The 12,424-nt window shown below is 41.2% G+C and overlaps 1 long non-coding RNA gene across 2 annotated transcripts in view; it reads left to right on the top strand.

Moving 5' to 3' along the window:
- The window catches only part of LOC126263105 (uncharacterized), a 107,355-nt gene extending 95,191 nt beyond the window's left edge, over positions 1–12,164 (top strand). For both annotated transcript variants that reach the window (XR_007546840.1, XR_007546839.1), the window contains exons 2-3: positions 1,166–1,256; positions 11,974–12,164. This is a non-coding gene — a long non-coding RNA (uncharacterized LOC126263105). The remainder of the gene's footprint in view (positions 1–1,165; positions 1,257–11,973) is intronic.
- The last annotated feature ends 260 nt before the right edge of the window (positions 12,165–12,424 follow it).

The following is a 12,424-nucleotide window of genomic DNA, read 5'->3' as shown; positions in this document are numbered from 1 at the left end:
GTCGTTGTACTACCGAAATTGCTACAATCATTAGAATGCCACGTCACTAACTTCCGAAGATTTTGTCTCGACTCAGGAGGCAGTTTATCGCTTTCTTGCGGTTTAATTGTGGCCACAACATCCCTTTTATTTTTCGATAATAAATATCAAAAAGTTCAACCAAAATGGCGATTATTAGTGGCGCAGGTAATTGCGTTTCCATGTCATCCTAAAACTGATGTCGCAGTATGCAATGATCTTCGACAAGCGAAATAATTAATTTGAATCAACCGTTAATTCAAATTTTAAAGTTTGTGTTCAATATGTACAGTTTTGGGACTGTTAATCACTATACTTTTCACTGATAGACAATGTCCTGCTCCTATCCTTCAAGAATATGGGAAATATTCAGCGTAAAATTCAAGTAGACTTAATGTTTAAGGACCGCAGATAACCACAGAGTATCACTTTAGAGTTGGAAAGGCCATTTTGTGTTATATCAGTATTATCAGTTCTTCGAAGTATCTTCTGATTAGATAATTTTCAAAAACATCTTGGTTAGGGTAATATCAAACAAATCATTCCAGCAACATATTTATGTTATCTTCAATATATCAAACATATTTATTGCACAGAGCAATTTACATGCTACAGCCATATAATTAATGTAAGTTTATGAGAATGTACAAAAGCAATCATGGGTAGGTCAGAAGTGAACATATTTTGACATATACAGTATTGTATTTTATTTGTTATACTGGCGTAACAGTTGACACAGCAGTTAAATGTAGCTGCAGGCTGCACGGCCGTCGACTCCGGGCGGATTACATTCGGCCATGCGAACAACCTGTGCAGCAGTGAAAACTGCCGTCCTCTCACACGTACTTGCTTCGTCGCTGATGTAACAAAGAAACAAACACAAATGTTTTGTATTTATTTCAGTTTACATTTCTATCAACATTCATTCACAGCAGTATGCTCCATACATCTTATTTTGACACTCGCAAATAATGCGACGCTTAGAATCATCTGAAGAAAGGAATTGGGTGTCTGAAACCGGTAAAGAAATAAGATTTCTTTTGTGTAAGAACTACAGTTGCTAATGATCGATAAAAAAACTAAATACCTATATGTTTATTTCAATACATTAAAGTGTAAAATAACTCAGACAAAATCTTTGTTCCAGGGACGCTTCTCCAGAAATTATGAGTATCTTACTGAAGCTGTGCTTTGTACTGCTGGCGTTGTCAACTGTTGCTAGAGCTGATGATGAAGAGGTGAGAAAGAAACTTTGTTTCATGCCTAAATTGTTTTCCTTCTGAACAGTATAATTATTTCTTTAACATTTAAATACTGGGGGCCATTAGGCTGTCTCGTACATCTAACCAGTCGTTGTCCGTTACATTTTTTTGTGACAAGCATGTTATAACTAACATCGAACATAGAATCCAACATTTGGAAACTAGTATGATATGGATAGTGCAGGAAAAAAAACAGAGTTGATATCTGTTTACTGCAAGTACAACAATTAAGACAACTTACACGCAAGTAGATTGAAACTATGAAGACTAGCAGGAATGGACGAGAGAGAAACTGTAGAAGAAGGACAGAAAGAGAACATGGTAAAGAACGAATCATGTAGGCAGGGGAAAAGAAAGTAGCGTGACTAGTGGAGAACTGGAAAGAGTAACAAACAAACTGGAAGAATATGGGAGTATTTGCCTTAATGTTTGACAAAAGGGAAACCGGTCATGTACGTTAACCGTTGGGGGAGCGTATGAGGCCAACAGAAATAAGTGCTTCACCTGCTTCATAAAAACAACAAGGCACACAACTGTCTGTAGGGTAGCTTTTCCCAGAGCCAGACAGCAGCAACAGAGAAGGAGTTTGCAGAAGTTTTTGTTTTATGGATGTACAAAGGTTCCTTATTAGCTAAGTGAGACCTCGTCTTTCGTTTATGACGAGATGACAGGTAACTGACCCCCGAGGTGAGATTCTGGGGAGTAAGCACATTGAGCAGCTGACGAAGTGAAGTGTACATGACTGTGGTAGTAGGGAAGTTGACTGGCCACAATTATCCGAACTGGACTTATGAGGCACTGGCGTGGGCAATCGGATGTTGCAGTAGTAACGCAGACACGCATTCGTGGGTAGTTCTGACCGACTAGAGGAGAGCCAGCCACGGTGTGCCGCATTTCATGCGATCTGAATAAGCTGTCTTGTGTGCTGAACAGATACTATTGGAATAATCGCAGATGGTATGGTTGTGTGTAAGTTGCCATTCCTTCCTCAATTTATTCGTAAAGGGAAACGAAAACATAGTACAATATTAATGTTGCAACGATTTGCGCGCTGTGAGTCCTTTAAATAACGTTAAAGTATTTTTTTATGTGTTTCATCGTCAGATAGGTCACATTTTATTATGAAACATATTTAAATCAGTAGTAAATATCTCATGTAAGTTGTAATACAGAAAATAATATTTTAATAGCTTATTCCCTCTGCCGATGAATGATTGCTGTAATGTTTTGAAGAGCATTTCGAGGTTTATATTAAGATAGTAAGTCTTCTCGAAAGAACAGATACCATTGACGACCGTGCAGCTTCTCTAGAATAAATGATAATGTCTATTAGGAACATTACGTATGCAGATTGTGGACAGTTGGGAATGTGGGTCTCACGGGAAGCGTGCTAGGGGTAAGTCACTGCAGTCGCGCTATTCATCTGTGTCCTCGGTGGCTCAGATGGACAGAGCGTCTGCCATGTAAGCAGGAGATCCCGGGTTTGAGTCCCAGTCGGGGCACACATTTTCAGCTGTCCCCATCGTGTACATCACCATCACCTGTCGGCGGCTGAGGGTTTCAATTAATTATCATTTATTGTGAGGTTGTTATTTGCAAGACTTGAATTTTAGTGAACCTTTAGAGCAAAGAAAATCTGATTTTTTTTCTTACGTCTTGAGTTAAAGTGTAACTCATGATTCATAAATTAAATAGTACATTTATTCAGATCTCACGACATATTCACGTCGGTTGGCGGGAATTTTCCATTCATCGTATATGAATACAATTGCATATAGGTTTGTGAATTTAGAACTCCAAAAACGGCGGCGCCCTTGTATCTGACGGTAAATTAGGACATAATATAAAGTTCCAGTCGGTATAATGGTGATTAAGAGAGCAGTACAGGCATCTAGGAGCACATGTTGATCTACACTGTGTGTGATCATGTTCACTAACACACCTGGCGCAGCATGGTTTACTCCGATCCTGCGTCCATACATGACAAAACCGGAGGTAGTTATAAAACTAACTATGGTGTAGAACACGGCACCTCAAGTAAAATGAGACGTTATATGGATGTCGTCGAGACCTGAATGTCACCTGAAGTCCTACAGTAATTCAATAGATGGATTCTCCACTGACCTCTTGTTTTTAAGAGTATGCTTTTAATTTTAACCATATAGGTGATGGTATATTGTGAGGGGTCAACTGAACTTTTAACATACCCCGGTGGATGCCAGAATGATCGCATTGGTTGGATTGCCTGATAGATCGCATCCCGTAGACTCATATACTTCAGCAGGTCTGTAGCACAATAGGTAACTAACAGATAACAATTGGTCCTAGCAAACATCAGACATGATAAATAGGGGGTCATCTGTCAACTGGAACACTGATCCACATTAACCCCTATTTATTATAATGTCCCACACTAAAGTACACGCGAACAAGAAAAAATCATAGGAGCTACTCGATCTTAAAAAATGCAGAAAACACGAAAACTGACAACAGTTAACGTGGAATAGTCATAATCTAGCACTGAAATGAACTGGCAGAGACTAGATTGTTAGGCAAATGGGACAAAACTGGGATCTTACAAACGAGTTATAGAAAAACAAATCCACTATGCACGCAAGGTGATAGCCTGACTGTGACAAAAGAATGAAAAACTACATCATGCATGTAACACCAATAATCGAGGCGTGAGTGAATCTTCAGCTGCTTGGGAACAAGAGATTCGCGGACCAACGATACAATTTCTCACCATATTCTGCATTCAGTAATGTGGAGAGTTGTGAGTGCAGTGGTCTGGTGCCGTCTGCTTTACATCAGCTGTCAATTGTGGCAACATCTGTTCTCTTCAGACTCGACAGACAAGGCGCTCTCTTCAGAATCTGCAGCCAAAAGCGTTACCTTCAGAATCCGTCGACCAAGTACTCTCTTCTGAAACATTCTTCTCTCTACTACTCCCGACAACTCCTGTGTCTCAGTCAGAAAGGCTCTGCAAAATGGTGGCCAATGATATTGTTGTTAGCCAAATAACTAGCTCCCCAGCAAGAAAATGTTGCTCAATATTAACCAACTGACTAATTCCAGTGTACGCAGTTCTTAAACAATTCTGTGTTGCACCTCAACTACTGAGTTACGTTTTTCTCACTTCAGCCAATACGCTAGTCTCCACGACTGAATTTCTTGAAAAATGGCTCCTGACTTTCTCTTCTCCACAATTCTTTAAGATTAGCCAATGAGGAAACCTCTTACAACTTTTAGAACAATTGGGTGTTCACCCGGGTATAGGAGTCCCAGAAAGTAGGTCCAATGCTTTACGAACATAAAAAAGAATTATTGAACACAAGGAAGTTATGTCACTTCCCACGAAATACAGAGATCAGTGTGTATGGTGAGCTTCCACCAACATAGCATTCCAGGAGGGCGACTCTTTGGTGAAAAACAGTACTTTTAAAGTGTTTTTAGACCAGAAGGCACTGCTGGTAAAAACCAAGATCCTGCATTAGTGCAGATGCTCGTCACAGCACGTTACATAAGTTCTTTGAATGGAAATCTGGACCCCATATTGCACATGGCACATTATGAAAAAAACTGCTAGAGTGCGGCTCCCAGGAGCCCGGAACAAACAGATCTTCAGTTGTGACATTGTACCTGGTGCTAATGGACACTTCACTTCAGCCCCGTCGCTTTCTCCTTTGAAAACCGAATCAAAACTGCCAGGGTGTCGAACCAGTCAGCGAGTCACTGCCCTGGCTCTCTCTGCTACCCTGACTCTTCATGGACCCAACGAAACTACAGAAAATACCACATAGAAAGCTCCCAACAGGAAAGAGAAATAATCAGTATAAAAGTAGATGGATTAATCTCGGCAGTTATTGCAGTAAATTATTACAAGCGCTGAATATCTGTTAACTGACAAGGGCAGAACTCAGACTGCGACGAATTTAAATCGTTTATGAATTAAACTCGAGATGTCCCAATTGAGCAATGAATTGATGCTTACAAATATTAATTACTATGTCGTCATCATTTAAATCCGTATCGATATTGTGGGTAATTCCCTATGTATCATGTGTGTCGATACAGAACATTCTCTTTCAGTGATAATGACATAAGTGAACTAGATTGCTAGATATGAGTTCACTCTTACCTTATTCCTCTTTGATATCAGCAGTTTGATTATTACGTCGTTACTTGCTTTAAGCGAGAGTATACCTACATCCATAGGACGAAATGTTCCCACATTTTGCGATTACTCTCAAGGTATATTATACAGGGTGGCCCATTGATCGTGACCGGTCCAAATATGTCACGAAATAAGCGTCAAACGATAAAACTACAAAGAACGAAACTTATCTAGCTTGAAGAAGGAAACCAGATGGCGCTATGGTTGGCCAGCTAGATGGCGCTGCCATAGCTCAAACGGATATCAACTGCGTTTTTTTTTTTAAATAGGAACCCCCATTTTTATTACATTTTCGTGTAGTACGTAAAGAAATATGAATGTTTTAGTTGGACCACTTTTTTCGCTTTGTGATGGATGACGCTGTAATAGACACAAACATTTGGCTCACAATTTTAGACGAGTAGTTGGTAACAGGTAGGTTTTTTAAATTAAAATACAGAACGTAGGTACGTTTGAACATTTTATTTCGGTTGTTGCAATGTGATACATGTACCTTTGTGAACTTATTATTTCTGAGAACGCATGCTGTTACAGCGTGGTTACCTGTAAATAGCACATTAATGCAATAAATGCTCAAAATGATATCCGTCAACCTCAATGCATTTGGCAATACGTGTAACGACATTCCTCTCAACGGCGGGTAGTTCGCCTTCCGTAATGTTCGCACATGCATTAACAATGCGCTGACAAATGTTGTCAGGCGTTGTCGGTGGATCACGATAGCAAATATCCTTCAACTTTCCCAACAGAAATAAATCGGGGGACGTCAGATCCGGTGAACTTGCGGGCCATAGTGTGGTGCTTCGACGAACAATCCACCTCTCATGAAATATGCCATTCAATACCGCTTCAACCGCACGCGAGCTATGTGCCGGACATCCATCATATTGGAAGTATATCGCAATTCTTTCATGCAATGAAACATCTTGTAGTAACATCGGTAGAACATTACGTAGGAAATCAGCATACATTGCACCATTTAGATTGCCATCGATAAAACGGGGGCCAATTATCCTTCCTCCCATAATGCCGCACCATACATTAACCCGCCAAGGTCGCTGATGTTCCACTTGTCGCAGCCATCGTGGATATTCCGTTGCCCAATAGTGCACATTATGCCGGTTTACGTTACCGCTGTTGGTGAATGACGCTTCGTCGCTAAATAGAACGCGTGCAAAAAATCTGTCATCGTCCCGCATTTCTATTGTGCCCAGTGGCAGAACTGTACACGACGTTCAAAGTCGTCGCCATGCAATTCCTGGTGCATAGAAATATGTTACGGGTGCAATCGATGTTGATGTAGCATTCTCAACACCGACGTTTTTGAGATTCCCGATTCTCGCGCAATTTGTCTGCTATTGATGTGCGGTTTAGCCGCGGCAGCATCTAAACACCTACTTGGGCGTCATCATTTGTTGCAGGTCGTGGCTGACGTTTCACACGTGGCTGAACGGATCCTGTTTCTTTAAATAACGTAACTATCTGGCGAACGGTCCTGTCACTTGGATGATGTCGTCCAGGATACCGAGCAGCATACATAGCACACGCCCGTTGGGCATTTTGATCACAATAGCCATACATCAACATGATATCGACCTTTCTCGCAATTGGTAAACGGTCCATTTTAACACGGGTAATGTGCCACGAAGCAAATACCGTCCCCACTGGAAGAATGTTGCGTGATGCCACGTACTTATACGTTTGCGACTATTACAGCGCCATCTATGACAAAGCAAAAAAAGTGGTTCAACTAAAACATTCATATTTCTTTACGTACTACACGAATATGTAATAAAAATGGGGGTTCCTATTTAAAAGAACGCAGTTGATATCCGTTTGACCTATGGCAGCGCCATGTAGCGGGTCATCTATAGAGCCGTCTGGTTTCCTCCTTCAAGCTAGACGAGTTTCGTTCTTTGTAGTTTTTTACGTTTGATATGTTAAGTCCCATAGTGCTCAGAGCCATTTGAACCATTTTTTCGTTTGATGCTTATTTCGAGAGACATTTGGCCCGGTCACTATCAATGGACCACCCTGTACACGGACCCTTATTATAGTGACCATAACGATTGCTTTTAGCTAGGATCGTTGAAATCCTCTGTTTTACTAGTCTAGTGCTTCGGGTATAACAGTTGCCGAAACAGTTTGAGTGGAATTGCTCCGATGACTGTCTACATGTATAAACATGCCGCCATTCTGATCATTTACGGTAAGTCCGAGCTGCGAAGAACAACTGACTGTACCTGACATGCCAGCATTGTTATCAGTACTAGGGGGCCGACACTCACGCAAACTGTACCGAGCGAGGAAGCTCAGTGGTTGGCACAATGGACTCGCATTCGGGAGGATGACGCTTCAAACCGGCGTCCAGCCATCCAGATTTAAGTTTTCAGTGATTTCCCTACATCACTTAAGACAAAACCCGGGAAGGTTCCTTTGAAAGGACACGCCCGACTTCCTTCTATGCTCTCCCATAATCAGAGCTTGTGCTCCGTCTCTAATCTCCTCGGTGTCAACAGGATGTTAAACATTGATCTCCTCCCTCCTCACATACACTGTCTCTCTGAGTCCAGAGGAAGTCTCTGGCGCTTTCCTCTATAGATGACGACCTAATGCGAGGCTTTTGCCGAACTGACAGCTGTGCATCGCAGGTGTTGCCAGTGGTGTTGTTGACAACCTGCTGTTGCTGTAACTCATCCTGGAGCTGCGTGAGCTGACGAAATTCTCCATGTTGGCGTGGTAGCAGCGCCGGAAGAGTGGCCTGCTGATGCAGTCCTATATCTGAACGGGCTCTTGGAGCTGTTGTGGTTGGACCTGCGTCTGGCGTAGTGGTAATTCATGCTGGGCTGTTGATTTGTAAGTTATGGGCAGTCTGCAGTCTGGCATGACACTTTGATTTTTAGGGGTATCTTTTCCGTAATCACTGCTGGTGGGGTCAGCATAACATGTAGCGATCCCACTCGCTTTCAATTGACCACTATCAACTGGGGTTTTCGCCCACTTTCTTTCAAATGTCTCACTGCACAACCTATTGGTATGAATACTGTAGAGAAGTGGAAATACGGAATGCATGAGTTGACTTGTTTACACTTGGTAACAGCGACTCACTTACAACCGCTGGTTGCGTGCGTCTGAATAATGGACACTGGGCTCCACTTGCAGACCATGCGGGCATGCTGTACTGTGATCACCACCCGAAAATGTTTAGTTAGCTGGTTAATTTCATGTTCCATGCATCATTTTGCACGGTAAATCGTAATGATGTCATTTTGCATTCGCGTCGCAAATTAATTTGTAAATATGGTTACGTGCTGACATTGATAAGGTTTTTTTTTTCAGTATAGAGATGTGAGTTAGTAATTCCTACCCATCACCTTTCAAACATTACGATAATATAAATTCTTCTACGGAATAGAAGGAATTGTCAAGGATAAAATTTTCAGATTGTCTTCAAATTATACTTTGGTACTGACTGTTAGACATCTCATATAACTAGGTAAGTCATTAAAAATTTTAGTTGCAGCTTCATGCATCTATTTTTGTGATAACCGGCCGCGGTGGACGAGCGGTTCTAGGCGCTTCAGTCCGGAACCGCGCGACTGCTACGATAGCAGGTTCGAATCCTGCCTCGGGCATGGATGTGTGTGATGTCGTTAGTTTAGTTACGTTTCTACATCTACATCTACATTTATACTCCGCAAGCCACCCAATGGTGTGTGGCGGAGGGCACTTTACGTGCCAGTGTCATTACCTGCCCTTTCCTGTTCCAGTTGCGTATGGTTCGCGGGAATAACGACTGCCGGAAAGCCTCCGTGCGCGCTCGAATCTCTCTAATTTTACATTCGTGATCTCCTCGGGAGCTATAAGTAGGGGGAAGCAATATATTCGATACCTCATCCAGAGAAGCACCCTCTCGAAACCTGGACAGCAAGCTACACCGCGATGCAGAGCGCCTCTCTCGAGTATGCTAAACATCTCCATAACGCTATCACGCTTACCAAATAACCCTGTGACGTAACGCGCCGCTCTTCTTTGGATCTTCTCTATCTCCTCCGTCAACCCGACCTGGTACGGATCCCACACTGATGAGCGATACTCAAGTACAGGTCGAACGAGTGTTTTGCAAGCCACCTCCTTTGTTGATGGACTACATTTTCTAAAGACTCTCCCAATGAATCTCAACCTGGCACCTGCCTTACCAACAATTAATTTTATATCATCATTCCACTTCAAATCGTTCCGTACGCATACTCCCAGATATTTTACAGAAGTAACTGCTCTGCTACCAGTGTTTCTTCCGCTATCATATAATCACACAATAAAGGATCCTTCTTTCTAAGTATTCGCAATACATTACATTTGTCTATGTTAAGGGTCAGTTGCCACTCCCTGCACCAAGTGGCTATCCGCTGCAGATCTTCCCGAATTTCGCTGCAATTTCCTAATGCTGCAACTTCTATGTTTAAGTAGTTCTAGGGGACTAATGACCTCAGATATTAAGTCCCATAGTACTCAGAGTCATTTGAACCGTTTTTTTTTTTTGTGTGCTAAAGACGACCTTTATGTGGAATAATGAATGCAAATTTTCCTTCTGGTATTGTAATTGTATACATAGATGTTCCTTTCAGAACTGTTATAGATTATTTGCAACAAACTTCTTAGGTGAATAAATGTACTATGAAGCAATAGTTAGGGCGCCCATCTCCATCAACAGATTTCCATAAGATGATAGGTGGCGAGCACGACATATTATCCTTACAGAGTGTTTTTGAGCAATGAAGATTTTCTTTCTTAAAGACGACTTACCTCAGAACACTATTCTGTTTGATGTTATTAAATGAAAATATACAAAATGCGTCAGCTTAATGATTTGTCTCTTCCCAAAGATTTGCAGTGATTCTACGTGGAAATGTAGCTGAACTAAACTGGTTTAGAAATTTCAAAATGATCTTTGTCCAATTTAAATCATCAACAATATGTAGATCTAAGAATTTTGAAGTTTCCACACTATTTATTTATTTATTCTAACAACCCTTTTGGAGGGTACGTTAAATCAACTTTGGTTTCGCTTCTTTGTCCTTATTTTTCGTTGCTGCCAGACTTTCTTCATCTTTCGTTCCTTTTCTTCCTGGGTCCACTTTCTTCCTTTTTCAGACGTCTTTCTATCGTGAAATCCTGCCTCTTTTGTTACTTCTCTAAAAGTGATTCTGTTATCTATCGTGTCCAGTTTATTTTCTGTGTTTTTCATATCTTTGTCAATTTGGATGAACCACGTGAAATTGGATTTGTAACTGTTTAGTAACTTATTATTCATTCGTTATATGTGTCCATAAAACGGTAGACTTCTTTTCCTCGTTACATGAATTACCTTTTCCATTTTCAAATACGACTCCCGTTTTATCTTAATTTATATTCAATATTACTGTTACTACTAGGACCCAGTATTTTCCTTGTACCTCTTCATTCAACTTTTTTCAGTTTTTCAAGATCCCCAGATCTTCTTCACCGAAGTGTTTCTGCTCTGCACAGTTTTTCAGGCCTTCTCACTGTTTGAGAGCATCTTAGTTTTGTGTTCCAGGACAAAGTTTTTTTGTTATATACGTTTTTCGTCATTTGGAATGCTCTTTCCGCACTATTAATTACTTCCTCGCCATGTGTTACACACGCGCTAGATACGCACAATAGCCTTTTTGTCCTCCCATCATTCTTCATGGAATGACTTTTACTGTGCTGAAAATACTGAAAATAAGCTCGCTAAAGGATGAACTTCTAGTCAACATGTTCCACAGACATGTAAGTATCACTTTGGGAGCCGTCGGTCAAGGTTTTCGTGATGTAACATCTTTCCATTTCCGTCAGTGTACTTTCGTTTGTGTTATTTGGAACTGAGAATCTGAGTACCAAAAGGTCGGCACAAACTATTCTGAGTGTGTAGTTTTGAGGAACATTTTTGCTCCTTTGCGAGATGCAGGTGACTGAACAAGAGGGAAGACCCCAGAAGCGTCGGAAATATTGCGACAGCTTGGAATTGTGCAATAAATCGAAAAGCCTTTGCCACGTACGACTCTTCGCTCGCGTACCTCAGCACCTTAGAAGCAAAGCTGCGATTACGGGAAGAAAGACAACTTGACTGAAAAAGCACAACAATACAGTTCATGCGGTCAGAATGTAAGGGTACCACATGATCTTCATGACTTTCATTGTCGATAAATACATTCAGAAAGAGGCAATATTAGCCACAAACTGCGATCGTTTACTAGCATGATTAGTAGTTTGTTAGACGTTTTGTCGCTATCCCTTCAGGGATATTACAATTTACACTCAATAGTGAATGGCTGCATCTTGGAAATTCGATGTAAACTGACAATTCAATGACCATGGTTGCTTATACCACAAAGATTAATTGCAATTCAAGCCTTATTCAATTATTAACACAGAATTCTGGAAATTGAAATTGCCCCTAAATTGTTCACGTCCGAAGCTCCATTCTCAAAATATCCTTCGTCTCTGTTGCAGTGTCCGGATCCATGCAGGACGTCGCCCTGCGCCAAAGGAGAGCGCTGCGTGCCAGAACAGGTGGTGTGTGTCAGATCGCCGTGCTGCAACGTTCCGTCTTGCGTCGAGACTAGCAGTCGCACGCCTGCCTAACTGAAACATTTTTGTAACTCATCTGTGTGTTCAATAAACTGCTATTAATGTTGTATTAACATGTCACGTTTTCCTATGGTTGCTCCCCCCAGTAAGTGTCCATTTACAAAGGCAAAATAATCTAAGTTAAATGAAAGTTCTTTGACAAAGAAATGAGTTTTGTTTAGTGTCTCGTAAGGTCAGCATGTAATACACTACTGCCCATTGAAATTGCTACACCAAGAAGAAATGCAGATGATAAACAGGTATTCATTGGACTAATATATTACACTAGAACTGACATGTGATTACATTTTCACGCAATTTCGGTGCATAGATC

The sequence above is a fragment of the Schistocerca nitens genome, chromosome 6 (assembly GCF_023898315.1).
Source record: "Schistocerca nitens isolate TAMUIC-IGC-003100 chromosome 6, iqSchNite1.1, whole genome shotgun sequence".
Lineage (NCBI taxonomy): Eukaryota > Metazoa > Arthropoda > Insecta > Orthoptera > Acrididae > Schistocerca > Schistocerca nitens.
The sequence above is the reverse complement of the archived record's forward strand: the minus strand, read 5'-3'. Positions and strand labels throughout refer to the sequence as shown.